Below are 17,920 nucleotides of genomic sequence, written 5' to 3'. Positions count from 1 at the left end.
ATCAAGAAACACAAAGCAGAGCCTCTAGCAAGATCTGGGATTGAGTTAGCCATAACACAAGAGGAGATTTCTGGTTTCATCCAGGCATATCCAGACAAAGTGCTGTGGAACTGGTATGCAATGGACTCAGATAATCACAGTCAAACTGGTTTTGGAGATTAGCAAAGTATTTTCTTAGGAAAGTGCATAAAATGTCATCTACACCAATACAAATATCATGTTTCTTTGCAGCATTTGCTGTAGTTTTCTGCCTAAACAGCACGACTGTGTTGAGTTTGTGTCTCCATGTGAAATAATTAGTGTTTTCCAGCACCAAAGAAAATATTCCCAGCTTAAATTCATTCAAAACCATAAAGTCCTTTCATAATATCAAAAAACACAAAGCAGAGCCTGTAGCAAGATCTGGGATTGAGTTAGCCATAACACAAGAGGAGATTTCTGGTTTCATCCAGTCACTTCCAGACAAAGTGCTGTGGAACTGGTATGCAATGGACTCAGATAATCACAGTCAAACAGGTTTTAGAGACTAGCAAAGTATTTTCTTAGGGAAGTGCATAAAATGTCATCTACACCAAAACAAATATCATGTTTTTTTGCAGCAATTGCTGTAGTTTTCTGCCTAGACAAAACGAATGTGTTGAGTTTGTGTCTCCATGTGGAACTAAGTAGTGATTCCCAGCACCAAAATAAATATTCCCTGATTAAATTCATTCACAACCATAAAGTCCATTGATAATATCAAAAAACACAAAGCAGAGCCTGTAGCAAGGTCTGGGATTGAGTATGCCATAACACAAGCGGATATTTCTGGTTTCATCCACTCATTTCCATTCAACCTGTTGTGGAACTGGTATGCAATGCACGCAGAAAATCACTCTCAAACTGGTTTTGGAGAAAAGCAAACTCCTTTTCTTGGAAAAGTGCCTAAACAGTAATGTTTACGAATATGAATATCCTGTTTGTTTGCAATGATAGCGCTAGCTTTCTTCATAGAAAACACAAATGTGAACATGTTTGGCCTGCATATAAACCAATTAGCATTTCCAGCACAAAACAAAATTTCCTCTACTGAAATTCATTCTAAAACGTAAAGTCCATTGATAATATCCAGAAAACACAAACACAAAGGTTGTAGCAAGATCTGACATTGAGTTAGCCATAACAGAAGAGGATATTTCTGGTTTCATCCAGGCATATCCAAAGTGCTGTGGAACTGGTATGCAATGGACTCAGATAATCACAGTCAAACTGGTTTTGGAAAATAGCAAATTAATTTCTTAGGCAAGTGCATAAAATGTCATCTACACCAACACAAATATCATGTTTGTTTCCAGCAATTGCTGTAGTTTTCTGCCTAGACAGCACGAATGTGTTGAGTTTTTGTCTACATGTGGAACTAAGTAGTGCTTCCCAGCACCAAAGTAAATATTCCCTGCTTAAATTCATTGAAAACCATAAAGTCCATTGATAATATCAAAAAACAAAAAGCAGAGCCTGTAGCAAGATCTGGGATTAGTTAGCCATAACACAAGAGGATATTTCTGGTTTCATCCAGGCATATCCAGAAAAAGTGCTGTGGAACTGGTATGCAATGGACTCAGATAATCACAGTCAAACTGGTTTTGGAGACTAGCGAATTATTTTCTTAGGGAAGAGCAAAAAATGTCTTTTACACCAATACAAAAATTATGTTTCTTTGCAGCAATTGCTGTAGTTTTCTGCCTAGACAGCACGAATGTGTTGAGTTTGTATCTCCATGTGGAAGTAATTAGTGTTTCCCAGCACCAAAGAAAAAATTCTCTGCTTAAATTCATTCAAAACTATAAAGTCCATTGATAATATCAAGAAACACAAAGCAGAGCCTCTAGCAAGATCTGGGATTGAGTTAGCCATAACACAAGAGGATATTTCTGGTTTCATCCAGGCATATCCAGACAAAGTGCTGTGGAACTGGTATGCAATGGACTCAGATAATCACAGTCAAACTGGTTTTGGAGATTAGCAAAGTATTTTCTTAGGAAAGTGCATAAAATGTCATCTACACCAATACAAATATCATGTTTCTTTGCAGCATTTGCTGTAGTTTTCTGCCTAAACAGCACGACTGTGTTGAGTTTGTGTCTCCATGTGAAATAATTAGTGTTTTCCAGCACCAAAGAAAATATTCCCAGCTTAAACTCATTCAAAACCATAAAGTCCTTTCATAATATCAAAAAACACAAAGCAGAGCCTGTAGCAAGATCTGGGATTGAGTTAGCCATAACACAAGAGGAGATTTCTGGTTTCATCCAGTCACTTCCAGACAAAGTGCTGTGGAACTGGTATGCAATGGACTCAGATAATCACAGTCAAACAGGTTTTAGAGACTAGCAAAGTATTTTCTTAGGGAAGTGCATAAAATGTCATCTACACCAAAACAAATATCATGTTTTTTTGCAGCAATTGCTGTAGTTTTCTGCCTAGACAAAACGAATGTGTTGAGTTTGTGTCTCCATGTGGAACTAAGTAGTGATTCCCAGCACCAAAATAAATATTCCCTGATTAAATTCATTCACAACCATAAAGTCCATTGATAATATAAAAAAACACAAAACAGAGCCTGTAGCAAGGTCTGGGATTGAGTTAGCCATAACACAAGAGGATATTTCTGGTTTCATCCAGTCATTTCCAGACAAAGTGTTGTGGAACTGATATGCAATGGTCTCAGAAAATCACCCTCAGAATGGTTTTGGAGAAAAGCAAACTCCTTTTCTTGGCCAAGTGGATAAAAACTCATGTGTGCAAATATCAATATCCTGTTTGTTTGCAATGATAGCTCTAGCATTCTGCCTAGAAAACACAAATGTGAACATGTTTGGCCTGCATATGAAACCAATTAGCATTTCCAGTACAAAACAAAATTTCCTCTACTGAAATTCATTCTAAAATTAAAGTCCATTGATAATATTGTAGGACCCCTGGAGCAGGTGTCCCACAATTTGACCAAACCCCAGATACACGAGCTCCACACCAATCGATGCAAAGGGCAAGAGGGAAGTTTATTTCATTTGCAAATGGGCCGTGTCTGCAGCACCCTCTAGTGCAGTGCAGAGAGAGCGGCCCCGATCATCAGTTTCACAGAGTATTTAAGGCTTAAAACCACAACATCAGCATATTTTCACTGTGTTACAATTTCATTGGGTAACCTAAATGATTACAGGATAAAGGAAGAAGTTACATGCTGTACGTGCCTTGTGGTTTCTATCTTTAGCTTGAGCAAGCAAGGGCAGGGGTCGTCAAGCCGGGTATGTAGTGTGTGGTAACTTGTAGTGTTGTAACAGGATATAGGTTGGGTACATTTTCTGTTAACTTCAGCCTTTATAGTTCCTAAAAACGGTTACATATTGCAAGCTCAGCCATCTTATGAAAGCAGTCACATTTCTTGCAAGATTATTGCAAGCCCAGCCAATTTGTACAAAAGCAGAACAATATGCAGTTAGCTCAAGCCACTCCATCTTAAACCTAACCTGCCTAATTCTTTCAATATCCAGAAAACACAAACACAGAGCCTGTAGCAAGATCTGGGATTGAGTTAGCCATAACACAAGAGGATATTTTCTGGTCTCATCCAGGCATATCCAGACAAAGTGCTGTGGAACTGGTATGCAATGGACTCAGATAACGACAGTCAAACTGGTTTGGAGAATTGCAAATGAATTTCTTAGGCAAGTGCATAAAATGTCATCTACACCAACACAAATATCATGTTTGTTTCCAGCAATTGCTGTAGTTTTCTGCCTAGACAGCACGAATGTGTTGAGTTTGTGTCTCCATGTGGAACTAATTAGTGCTTCCCAGCACCAAAGAAAATATTCCCTGCTTAAATTCATTCAAAACCATAAAGTCCATTGATAATATCAAAAAACACAAAGCAGAGCCTGTAGCAAGGTCTGGGATTGAGTTAGCCATAACACAGAGGATATTTGTGGTTTCATCCAGTCATTTCCATTCAACCTGTTTGGAACTGGTAGGCAATGGACTCAGAAAATCACCCTCAAACTGGTTTTGGAGAAAAGCAAACTCTTTTTCTTGGCCAAGTGCCTAAAAAGTCATGTTTACGAATATAAATATCCTGTTTGTTTGCAATGATAGCTCTAGCTTACTGCGTAGAGGACACGAATGTGAACACGTTTGGGCTGCATATGGAAGCACTTAGCATTTCCAGCACAAAACAGAATTTCTTCTACTGAAATTCATTCTAAAACATAGAGTCCATTGAGAATATCCAGAAAACACAAACACAGAGGTTGTAGCAAGATCTGGGATTGAGTTAGCCATAACACAAGAGGATATTTCTGGTTTCATCCAGTCATATCCACACAAAGTGCTGTAAAACTGGTATGCAATAGACTCAGATAATCACAGCTAAACTTGTTATTACAGAATAGCAAAGTATTTTCTTAGAAAAGTGAATAAAATGTCATCTACACCAACACAAATATCACATTTCTTTGCTGCAATTGCTGTAGTTTTCTGCCGAGAAATCTCAAATGAATGAGTTTGAGTCTCCATGTGGAACTTATTAGTGCTTCCCAGCACTCTATAAAATGTCACCTATTCAAACACAAATATCATGTTTGTTTGCCTCAGTTCCTCTAGCTTTCTCCCTAGAAAATAAGAATGTGTAGAGCTGGTGTCTCCATGTGGAACCAATTAGTGTTTCTATGGTACAAAATTAAATGTTCCCTGATAAAAACATTCAAAACAATAAAGTCCATCGATAAAATCCAGAAAACACAAACAGAGAGGCTGTCGCAATATCTGGGATTGAATTAGCCAAAACTCAACTGGACATTTTGGGTCAAATCCAGGCATATCTGAATAATGTGGTGTGGAATTCGTATGCAATGGACCGAGAAAATCGCAGTAAAAAGGCTATTGGAGAAAAGCAAAGTCTTTTTGTTAGGCAAGTGCAAAAAATGTCATCTACACAAACAGAAATATCAGGTTTATTTGATGCAGCTCCTCTAGCTTTCTCCCTAAAAAATATGAATGTGTAGAGCTGGTCTCTCCATGTTGAACCAATTAGAGTTTCAACAGTACAAATTTAAATATTCCCTGATAAAAACATTCAAATCAATAAAATCCATCGATAATATCCAGAAAAAAAAACACAGAAGTTTTCACAATATTTTGGATTGATTTAGCCAAAACACAACCACATATTTCTGGTTTCATCCAGTCATATCCGGACAAGTGGTGTGGAATTCGTATGCAATGGACCGAGAGAATCACAGTAAAAATGGTTTTGGAGAAAAGCAAAGTCTTTTTGTTAGGCACGTGCATAAAATGTCATCTATACAAACAGAAATATCATGTTTGTTTGCCACAGTTCCTCTAGGTTTCTCCCTAGAAAATACAAATGTGCATAGCTGGATTCACCATGTGGAAGCAGTTAGTGTTTCTACGGTAAAAAATTAAATGCTCCCTGATAAAAACATTCAGTACCATAAAGTCCTTTGATAATATCCGGAAAACACAAACACAGAGGCTGTCACAATATCTGGGATTGAGCTAGCCAAAACAGAACCGGATATTTCTGTTTTCATCCAGTCATATCCGGACAACGTGGTGTGGAATTTGTATGCAATGGATCGAGAAAATCACAATAAAATGGTTTTGGAGAAAAGCAAAGTCTTTTCGTTAGGGAAGTGTATAAAAAGTCATCTATTCAAACAGAAATATCATGTTTGTTTGCCGCAGTTCCTCTAGCTTTCTCCCTAGAAAATACGAATGTGTAGAGCTGGTGTCTCCATGTAGAGTCAACTAGTGTTTCCCAGCACAAAACTAAATGTTCCCTGATAAAAAACATTCAAAACAATAAACTCCATAGATAATATCCAGGAAACACAAACACAGAGGCTGTAGCAATATCTGGGATTGAGTTAGCCAAAACACAACCGGATATTTCTGGTTTCATAAAGTCATACCAGGACAAACTGGTGTGGAGTTTGTATGCAATGGATCGAGAAAATCACAATAAAAATGGATTTGGAGGAAAACAAAATGTTTTCTTTAGGCAAGTGCATAAAATGTCATCTATACAAAGAGAAATATCATGTTTGTTTGCCGCAGTTCCTCTAGCTTTCTCCCTAGAAAATACAAATGTGTAGAGCTGGTGTCAATTAGTGTTTCCCAGTACAAAATTAAATGTTCCCTGATAAAAAATATTCAAAACAAGGAAGTCTGTCGATAATATCTGGCAAACACAAACATAGATGCTGTAGCAATATCTGGAATTCAGTTAGCCAAAACACAACCGAATAATTCTGGTTTCATCCCGTCATATCTGGACAAACATTTGTGGAATTCATGTTTAATATACCGAGAAAATCACAATAAAATGGTTTTGGAGAAAAGCAAAGTCTTTCGTTAGGGAAGTGTATTAAAAGTCATCTATTCAAACAGAAATATCATGTTCGTTTGCCGCAGTTCCTCTAGCTTTCTCCCTAGAAAATACGAATGTGTAGAGCTGGTGTCTCCATGTAGAGTCAACTAGTGTTTCCCAGCACAAAATTAAATGTTCCCTGATAAAAAACATTCAAAACAATAAACTCCGTAGATAATATCCGGGAAACACAAACACAGAGGCTGTAGCAATATCTGGGATTGATTTAGCCAAAACACAACCGGATATTTCTGATTTCATAAAGTCATACTGGGACAAACTGGTGTGGAATTAGTATGCAATGGATCGAGAAAATCACAATAAAAATGGATTTGGAGGAAAACAAAGTGTTTTCTTTAGGCAAGTGCATAAAATGTCATCTATACAAACAGAAATATCATGTTTCTTTGCAGCAGTTCCTCTAGCTTCCTCCCTAGAAAATACGAATGTGTACAGCTGGTGTCTCCATGTGGAAACAATTACTGTTTCCATGCGCAAAATTAAATGTTCCCTGATAAAAAACATTTAAAACAATAAAGTCCATCGATAATATCCAGAAAACACAAACGCAGAGGCTGTTGCAAAATCTGGGGTACTGTTAGCCAAAACACAACTGGATATTTCTGGTTTCATCCAGTCGTATCCTGACAAAGTGTTGTGAAATTCGTATACAATGGACACAGACAATCACAGTAAAAATGATTTTGGAGAAAAGCAAAGTCTTTTCGTTAGGCAAGTGAATAAAATGTCATCTATACAAACAGAAATATCATGTTTCTTTAGACAGTTGCTCCAGCTTCCTCCCTAGAAAACACGAATGTGTAGAGCTGGTGTCTCCATGTGGAACCAATTAGTGTTTCAAGCAAAAAATTAAATGTTCTCTGATAAAAAACATTCAAAACAATAAATTCCAATGATAATATCAAGAAAACACAAACACAGTGGCTGTCGCAATATCGGATTGAGTTAGCCAAAACACAACTGGATATTTCTGGTTTCATCCAGTGATATCCGGACAAACTGGTGTGGAATTCGTATGCAATCGACCGAGAAAATCACTGTAAAATGGTTTTGAGAAAAGGAAACTCTTTTCATTAGGAAAGTGCATAAAATGTCATCTATACAAACAGAAATATCAAGTTTGTTTGCCGCAGTTCCTCTTGCTTTCTCCCTAGAAAATATGAATGTGTAGAGCTGGTTTCTCTATGTTGAACCAACTATTGTTTCCCAGCTCAAAATTAAATGTTCTCTGATAGAAAACATTCAAAACGTTAAAGACCATCGATAATATCCAGAAAACACAAACGCAGAGGCTGTCGCAATATGTGGGATTGAGTTAGCCAAAACACAAGCAGATATTTCTGGTTTCATCCAGTGATATATGAACAAAGTTGTGTGGAGTTCATATGCAACAAACCGGGAACATCACAATAAAAATGGTTTTGGAGAAAAGCGAGTCTTTTCATTAGGCAAGTGCATAAAATGTCACCTATACAAACCGAAATATAATGTTTATTTGCATTGTTCTTCTAGCTTTCTCCTTAGAAAATAGGAAAGCGTGTGTTTCCAAGTACAAAATTAAATGTTCCCTGATAAAAACATTGAAAACAATAAAGGACATCGATAATATCCAGAAAACACACACACAGGAGCTGCCGCAATATCTGCGATTGTGTTAGCCAAAGCAAAACCAGATGTTTCCGGTTTCATCCAGTCATATCCGGACAAAGTGGTGCAGAATTCGTATGCAATGGGCCGAGAAAATCACAGTGAAAAAGGTTTTGGAAAAATGAAAAGTCTTCTCGTTAGGCAAGTGCATAAAATGTCATGTATACAATCAGAAACATCATGTTTGTTTGCAACAGTTCCTCTTGCTTTCTCCCTAGAAAATACGAATGTGTAGAGCTGGTGTCTCTATGTGGATCCAATTAGAGTTTCCCAGTACAAAATAAAATATTCCCTGATAAAAAACATTCAAAACAATAAAGTGTATCGATAATATCCAGAAAACACAAACACAGAGACTGTCGCAAAATTTGGGATTAAATTAGCCAAAACACAATCGAGTAATTCCGGTTTCTTCCAGTCATATCCGGACAAAGTGGTGTGGAATTCCTATGCAATGGTCCGAGAAAATCACAGTAAAAATGGCTTTGGAGAAAAGCAAAGTTTTTAAGTTAGGCAAGTGCATAAAATGTCATGTAAACAAACAGAAATACCATGTTTGTTTGCCACAATTCCTCTCGCATTCTCCCTAGAATATACGAATGTGTAGAGCTGGTGTCTCCATGTAGAACCAGTTAGTGTTTCATAGCACAAAATTAAATGTTCCCTGATAAAAAAAATCTTTCAAAACAATAAACTCCATCGATAAAATCCAGAAAACACGAACACAGGGGCTGTAGCAATATCTGGGATTGAGTTAGCCAAAACACAACCGGATATTTCCGTTTTCATCCAGGCATATCCGGACAGAGTGGTGTAGAATTCGTATGCAATGGACCGAGAAAATCACAGTAAAAATGGTTTTGGAGAAAAACAAAGTATTTTCCTTAGGCAAGTGCATAAAATGTCATCTATAGAAACAGAAATATCATGTTTTTTTTTTTCCCACAGTTCATCTAGCATTCTCCTAGAAAATACGAATGTGTAGAGCTGGTGTCTCCATGTGGAAACAATTAGAGTTTCCCGTTATAAAATAAAATATTCCCTGATAAAAAACATTCAAAACAATAAAGTGGATTGATAATATCCAGAAAAAACAAACACAGATGTGGTAGAAAGATCTGGGATTTAGTGAGCCATAACACAAGAGGATATTTCTGGTTTCATCCAGTCATATCCGGACAAAGTGCTGTGGAACTGGTATGCAATGAACTCAGATAATCACAGTCAAACTGGTTTTGGAGAATAGCAAAGTATTTTCCCAGGCAAGTGCATGAAATGTCATCTACACAAACACAAATATCATGTTTCTTTGCAGCAATTGCTGTAGTTTTCTGCCTAGACAGCACAAATGTGTTGAGATTGTGTCTCCTTGTGGAGCTAATTAGTGTTTCCCAGCACCAAAGAAAATATTCCCTGCTTAAATTCATTCAAAACCATAAAGTCCATTGATAATACCAAAAAACACAAAGCAGAGCCTGTAGCAAGATCTGGGATTGAGTTTGCCATAACAAAGGACGATATTTCTGGTTTCATCCAGTCATTTCCAGACAAAGTTTTGTGGAACTGATATGCAGTGTACTCAGAAAATCACCCTCAAACTGGTTTTGGAGAAAAGCAAACTCTTTTTCTTGGCCAAGTGGATAAAAACTCATGTTTGCAAATATCAATATCCTGTTTGTTTGCAACGATTGCTCTAACTTTATTCGTAGTAAACACAAATGTGAACATGTTTGGCCTGCATATGGAAGCACTTAGAATTTCCAGCACGAAACAAAAATTTCCTCTACTGAAATTCATTCTAAAACGTAAAGTCCATTGATGATATGCAGAAAACACAAACACAGAGCCTTTAGCATGATCTGGGATTGAGTTAGCCATAACATAAAGGATATTTCAGGGTTCATCCAGGCATAGCAAGACAAAGTGCTGTGGAACTGGTATGCAATGGACTCACATAGTCACAGTCAAACTGGTTTTGGAGAATAGCAAAGTATTTTCTTAGGCAAGTGAATAAAATGTCATCTACACAAACACAAATTTCATGTTTGTTTGCAGTAATTGCTGTAGTTTTCTTTTAGAAAGCACGAATGTGTTGAGTTTGTGTCTCCATGAGGAACTAATTAGTGTTTCCAAGCACCAAAGAAAATATTCCCTGCTTAAATTCATTCAAAACCATAAAGTCCATTGCTAATATCAAAAAACACAAAGCAGAGCCTGTAGCAAGATCTAGGATTGAGTTAGCCATAACAAAGAGGATATTTCTGGTTTCATCAAGTCAAATCTGAAAAGTGTTGTGGAACTGGTAGGCAATGGACTCAGAAAATCACCCTCAAACTGGTTTTGGAGAAAAGCAAACTCTTTTTCTTGGTCAAGTGGATAAAAACTCATGTGTGCAAATATCAATATCCTGTTTGTTTGCAATGATTGCTATAGCTTTCTGCACAGAAAATACAAACGTGAACACGTTTTGCCTGCATATGGAAGCACTTAGCACTTCCAACTCCAAACAAAATTTCCTCTACTGAAATTCATTCTAACGTAAAGTGCATTGGTAATATCCAGAAAATACAAACATAAAGATTGTAGCAAGATCTGGGATTGAGTTAGCCATAACACAAGAGGAGATTTCATGTTTTATCCAGTCATTTCCAGACAAAGTGTTGTGGAACTGGTATGCAATGGACTCAGAAAATCACCCTCATACTGATTTAGGAGAAAAGCAAACTCTTTTTCTTGGCCAAGTGGATAAAAAGTCATGCTTGCAAATATCAATATCCTGTTTGTTTACAATGATTCCTCTAGCTTTCTGCGTAGAAAACAGGCATGTGAAGACGTTTGGCCTGCATATGGAAGCACTTAGATTTTCCAGCACAAAACAAAATTTCCTCTACTGAAATTCATTCTAAAAGGTAAATTCCATTAATATCCAGAAAACACAAACACAGAGGTTGTAGCAAGATCTGGGATTGAGTAAGCCAAAACACAAGAGTAGATTCTGGTTTCATCCAGGCATATCCGGACAGAGTGCTGTGGAACTGGTATGCAATGGACTCAGATAATCACAGCCAAACTGGTTTTGGAGACTAGCAAAGTATTTTCTTAGGCAAGTGCATAAAATGGCATCTACACCAACACAAATATCATGTTTCTTTGCAGCAATTGCTGTAGTTTTCTGCCTAGACAGCACGAATGTGTTGAGTTTGTGTCTCCATGTGGAGCTAATTAGTGCTTCCCAGCACCAAAGGAAATATTCCCTGCTTAAATTCATTCAAAACCATAAAGTCCATTGATAATATCAAAAAAACACAAAGCAGAGCCTGTAGCAAGATCTGGGATTGAGTTAGCCATAACACAGAGGATATTTCTGGTTTCATCCAGTCATATCCGGACAAAGTGCTGTGGAACTGGTAGGCAATGGACTCAGAAAATCACCCTCAAACTGGTTTTGAAGAAAAGCAAACTCTTTTTCTTGGCCAAGTGGATAAAAACTCATGTGTGCAAATATCAATATCCTGTTTGTTTGCAACGACTGCTATAGCTTTCTGCCTAGAAAACACAAATGTGAACATGTTTTTCCTGCATATGGAAGCACTTAGCACTTCCAGCTCAAAACACAATTTCCTCTACTGAAATTCACTCTAAAACGTAAAGTCCATTGATAATATCCAGAAAATACAAACATAAAGATTGTAGCAAGATCTGGGATTGAGTTAGCCATAACAGAAGAGGAGATTTCTGGTTTAAACCAGTCATTTCCAGACAAAGTGCTGTGGAACTGGTATGCAATGGACTCAGATAATCACAATCAAACTGATTTTGGAGAATAGCAAAGTATATTCTTAGGCAAGTGTATAAAAAATCATCTACTCAAACACAAATTTCATGTTTGTTTGCAGCAATTGCTGTAATTTTCTGCCTAGAAAGCAAGAATGTGTTGACTTTGTGTCTCCATGTGGAACTAATTAGTGTTTCTCAGCACCCAAGAAAACATTCCCTGCTTAAATTCATTCAAAACCAGAAAGTCTTTTCATAATATCAAAAAAACAAAAAGCAGAGCCTGTAGCAAGATCTGGGATTGAGTTAGCCATAACACAGAGGATATTTCTGGTTTCATCCAGTCATATCCGGACAATGTGCTGTGGAACTGGTATGCAATGGACTCAGAAAATCACCCTCAAACTGGTTTGGAGAAAAGCAAACTCTTTTTCTTGGCCAAGTGGATAAAAACTCATGTGTGCAAATATCAATATCCTGTTTGTTTCCAACGATTTCTATAGCTTTCTGCACAGAAAACACAAATGTGAACACGTTTTGCCTGCATATGGAAGCACGTAGCACTTCCAGCTCAAAACAAAATTCCCTCTACTGAAATTCATTCTAAAATGTAAAGTCCATTGATAATATCCAGAAAATACAAACATAAAGGTTGTAGCAAGATCTGGGATTGAGTTAGCCATAACACAAGAGGAGATTTCTGGTTTCATCCAGGCATATCCGGACAAAGTGCTGTGGAACTGGTATGCAATGGACTCAGATAGTCACAGTCAAACTGGTTTTGGAGAATAGCAAAGTATTTTCTTAGGCAGGTGAATAAAATGTCATCTACACAAACACAAATTTCATGTTTGTTTGCAGCAATTGCTATAGTTTTCTTTTAGAAAGCACGAATGTGTTGAGTTTGTGTCCCCCTGTGGAACTAATTAGTGTTTCCCAGCACCAAATAAAATATTCCCTGCTTAAATTCATTCAAAACCATAAATTCCTTTCATAATATCAAAAAACACAAAGCAGAGCCTGTAGCAAGATCTGGGATTGAGTTAACCATAACACAGAGGATATTTCTGGTTTCATCCAGTCATATCCGGACAAAGTGCTGTGGAACTGGTATGCACTGTACTCAGATAATCACAGTCAAACTGGTTTTGGAGAATAGCAAAGTATTTTCTTAGGCAAGTGCATAAAATGGCATCTACACCAAAACAAATTTCATGTTTGTTTGCAGCAATTGCTGCAGTAGGCTGCCTAGACAGCACGAATGTGTTGAGTTTGTGTCTCCATGTGGAACTAATTAGTGTTTCCCAGCACCAACGAAAATATTCGCTGCTTAAATTCATTCAAAACCATAAAGTCCATTGATAATATCAAAAAACACAAAGCAGAGCCTGTAGCAAGATCTGGGATTGAGTTAGCCATAACACAGAGGATATTTCTGGTTTCATCCTGTCATATCCGGACAAAGTGTTGTGGAACTGGTAGGAAATGGACTCAGAAAATCACCCTCAAACTGGTTTTGAAGAAAAGCAAACTCTTTTTCTTGGCCAAGTGGATAAAAACTCATGTGTGCAAATATCAATATCCTGTTTGTTTGCAACGATTGCTATAGCTTTCTGCACAGAAAACACAAATGTGAACACATTTTGCCTGCATATGGAAGCACTTAGCACTTCCAGCTCAAAACAAAATTTCCTCTACTGAAATTCATTCTAAAACGTAAAGTGCATTGATAATATCCAGAAAATACAAACATAAAGATTGTAGCAAGATCTGGGATTGAGTTAGGCATAACACAAGAGGAGATTTCTGGTTTAATCCAGTCATTTCCAGACAAAGTGCTGTGGAACTGGTATGCAATGGACTCAGAAAATCACCTTCAAACTCGTTTTGGAGAAAAGCAAACTCTTTTTCTTGGCCAAGTGGATAAAAACTCATGTGTGCAAATATCAATATCCTGTTTGCTTGCAACGATTTCTATAGCTTTCTGCACAGAAAACACAAATGTGAACACGTTTTGCCTGCATATGGAAGCACTTAGCACTTCCAACTCAAAACAAAATTCCCTCTACTGAAATTCATTCTAAAATGTAAAGTCCATTGATAATATCCAGAAAACACAAACACAGAGGTTGTAGCAAGATCTGGGATTGAGTTAGCCATAACACAAGAGGAGATTTCTGGTTTCATCCAGGCATATCCGGACAAAGTGCTATGGAACTGATTTGCAATGGACTCAGAAAATCACCCTCATACTGATTTAGGAGAAAAGCAAACTCTTTTTCTGGCCAAGTGGATACAAAGTCATGTTTGCAAATATCAATATCCTGTTTGTTTGCAACGATTCCTCTAGCTTTCTGTGTAGAAAACGCAAATGTGAACATGTTTGGCCTGCATATGGAAGCACTTAGCTTTTCCAGCACAAAACAAAATTTCCTCTACTGAAATTCATTCTAAAAGGTAAATTCCATTGATAATATCCAGAAAACACAAACACAGAAGTTGTAGCAAGATCTGGGATTGAGTTAGCCATAACATAAAAGGATATTTCAGGGTTCATCCAGGCATAACAAGACAAAGTGCTGTGGAACTGGTATGCCATGGACTCAGATAATCACAGTCAAACTGGTTTTGGAGAATAGCAAAGTATTTTCTTAGGCGACTGCATAAAATGTCATCTACACAAACACAAATATCATGTTTCTTTGCAGAAATTGCTGTAGTCCTCTGCCTAGAAATCAGAAATGAATGATTTTGAGTCTTCATGTGGAACTACTTAGTGTTTCCCAGCACCAAAGAAAATATTCCCTGCTTAAATTCATTCAAAACCATAAAGTCCTTTCATAATATCAAAAAACACAAAGCAGAGCCTGTAGCAAGATCTGGGCTTGAGTTTGCCATAACACAAGAGGAGATTTCTGGTTTCATCCAGTCACTTCCAGACAAAGTGTTGTGGAACTGGTATGCAGTGTACTCAGAAAGTCACCCTCAAACTGGTTGTGGAGAAAAAACAAACACTATTTCTTGGCAAAGAGGATAAAAAGTCATGTTTGCAAATATCAATATCCTGTTTCTTTGCAATGATTCCTCTATCTTTCTGCGTAGATAACACAAATGTGAACATGTTTGTCCTGCATATGGAAGCACTTAGCATTTCCAGCACAAAACAAAATATCCTCTACTGAAATTCATTCTAAAAGGAAAATTCCATTGATAAATCCAGAAAACATAAACACAGAAGTTGTAGCAAGATCTGGGATTGAGTTAGCCATAACATAAATGATATTTCAGGGTTCATCCAGGCATAGCAAGACCAAGTGCTGTGGAACGGGTATGCAATGGACTCAGATAATCACAGTCAAACTGGTTTTGGAGACTAGCAAAGTATTTTCTTAGGCAAGTGCATAAAATGTCATCTACACACATACAAATTTCATGTTTGTTTGCAGCAATTGCTGTAGTATAATGCTTGACAGCACGAATGTGTTGAGTTTGAGTCTCCCTGTGGAACTCATTAGTGTTTCCCAGCACCAAAGAAAATATTCCCTGCTTAAATTCATTCAAAACCATAAGTTCCATTGATAATATCAAGAAAACACAAAGCAGAGCCTGTAGCAAGATCTAGGATTGAGTTTGCCATAACACAGAGGATATTTCTGGTTTCATCCATTCATATCCGGACAAAGTTTTGTGGAACTGGTATGCAATGGACCCAGAAAATCACCCTCATACTGCTTTTGGAGAAAAGCAAACTCTTTTTCTTGGCCAAGTAGATAAAAATTCTTGTTTGCAAATATCAATGTCCTGTTTGTTTGCAACGATTGCTCTAGCTTTCTGCGTAGAAAACTCAAATGTGAACACATTTGGCCTGCATATGGAATCACTTAGCATTTCCAGCACAAAACAGAATTTCTCCTACAGAAATTCATTCTAAAATGTAAACTCCATTGATAATTTCCAGAAAACACAAACACAGAGGTTGCAGCAAGATCTAGGATTGAGTTAGCCATAACACAAGAGGATATTTCTGCTCTCATCCAGTCATATCCAGACAAAGTGCTGTAAAACTTGTATGAAATGGACGCAGATAATCACAGTCAAACTGGTTTTGGAGAATAGCAAAGTATTTTCTTAGGCAAGTGCATAAAATATCATCTACACCAATACAAATATCATGTTTCTTTGCAGCAATAGCTGTAGTTTTCTGCCGAGAAAACACAAATGAATGACTTTGTGTCTCCATGTGGAAATAGAGTTTCCCAGCATCAAAGAAAATATTCCCTGCTTAAATTCATTCAAAACTATAAAGTCCATTGATAATATCAAAAAACAAAAAGCAGAGCCTGTAGCAAGATCTGGGATTGAGTTAGCCATAACACAAGAGGATATTTCTGGTTTCATCCAGGCAAATCCAGAAAAAGTGCACTAGAATTTCTATGATTTCTATGCAATGGACTCAGATAATCACAGTCAAACTGGTTTTGGAGACTAGCGAATTATTTTCTTAGGGAAGTGCAAAAAATGTCTTTTACACCATTACAAAAATCATGTTTCTTTGCAGCAATTGCTGTAGTTTTCTGCCTAGACAGCACGAATGTGTTGAGTTTGTGTCTCCATGTGGAACTAATTATTGCTTCCCAGCACCAAAGAAAATATCCATGCTTAAATTCATTCACAACCATAAAGTCCATTGATAATATCAAAAAACACAAAGCAGAGCCTCTAGCAAGATCTGGGATTGAGTTAGCCATAACACAAGAGGAGATTTCTGGTTTCATCCAGGCATATCCGGACAAAGTGCACTGGAATTGGTATGCAATGGACTCAGATATCACAGTCAAACTGGTTTTGGAGACTAGCAAAGTATTTTCTTAGGCAAGTACATAAAATGTCACCTACACCAACACAAATATCATGTTTCTTTGCAGCAATTGCTGTAGTTTTCTTCCTAGACAGCACGAATGTGTTGAGTTTGTGTCTCCATGTGGAACTAATTATTGCTTCCCAGCACCAAAGAAAATATTCCCTGCTTAAATTCATTCACAACCATAAAGTCCATTGATAATATCAAAAAACACAAAGCAGTGCCTGTAGCAAGGTCTGGGATTGAGTTAGCCATAACACAAGAGGATATTTCTGGTTTCATCCAGTCATTTCCAGACAAAGTGTTGTGGAACTGATATGCAATGGTCTCAGAAAATCGCCCTCAAAATGGTTTTGGAGAAAAGCAAACTCCTTTTCTTGGCCAAGTGGATAAAAACTCATGTGTGCAAATATCAATATCCTGTTTGTTTGCAATGATAGCTCTAGCTTTCTGCCTAGAAAACACAAATGTGAACATGTTTGGCCTGCATATGAAACCAATTAGCATTTCCAGCACAAAACAAAATTTCCTCTACTGAAATTCATTCTAAAACGTAAAGTCCATTGATAATATTGTAGGACCCCTGGAGCAGGTGTCCCACAATTTGACCAAACCCCAGATACACGAGCTCCATACCAATCGATGCAAAGGGCAAGAGGGAAGTTTATTTCATTTGCAATTGGGCCGTGTCTGCAGCACCCTCTAGTGCAGTGCAGAGAGAGCGGCCCCGATCATCAGTTTCACAGAGTATTTAAGGCTTAAAACCACAACATTAGCATATTTTCACTGTGTTACAATTTCATTGGGTAACCTAAATGATTACAGGATAAAGGAAGAAGTTACATGCTGTACGTGCCTTGTGGTTTCTATCTTTAGCTTGAGCAAGCAAGGGCAGGGGTCGTCAAGCCGGGTATGTAGTGTGTGGTAACTTGTAGTGTTGTAACAGGATATAGGTTGGGTACATTTTCTGTTAACTTCAGCCTTTATAGTTCCTAAAAACGGTTACATATTGCAAGCTCAGCCATCTTATGAAAGCAGTCACATTTCTTGCAAGATTATTGCAAGCCCAGCCAATTTGTACAAAAGCAGAACAATATGCAGTTAGCTCAAGCCACTCCATCTTAAACCTAACCTGCCTAATTCTTTCATTCCCTCCTCTTGTTTTTGGCAAATTTTAATCTTAAAATTTA

This window comes from Lepus europaeus, unplaced genomic scaffold (assembly GCF_033115175.1).
Source record: "Lepus europaeus isolate LE1 unplaced genomic scaffold, mLepTim1.pri SCAFFOLD_37, whole genome shotgun sequence".
Classification (NCBI taxonomy): domain Eukaryota; kingdom Metazoa; phylum Chordata; class Mammalia; order Lagomorpha; family Leporidae; genus Lepus; species Lepus europaeus.
This window is presented reverse-complemented; position numbering follows the sequence as displayed.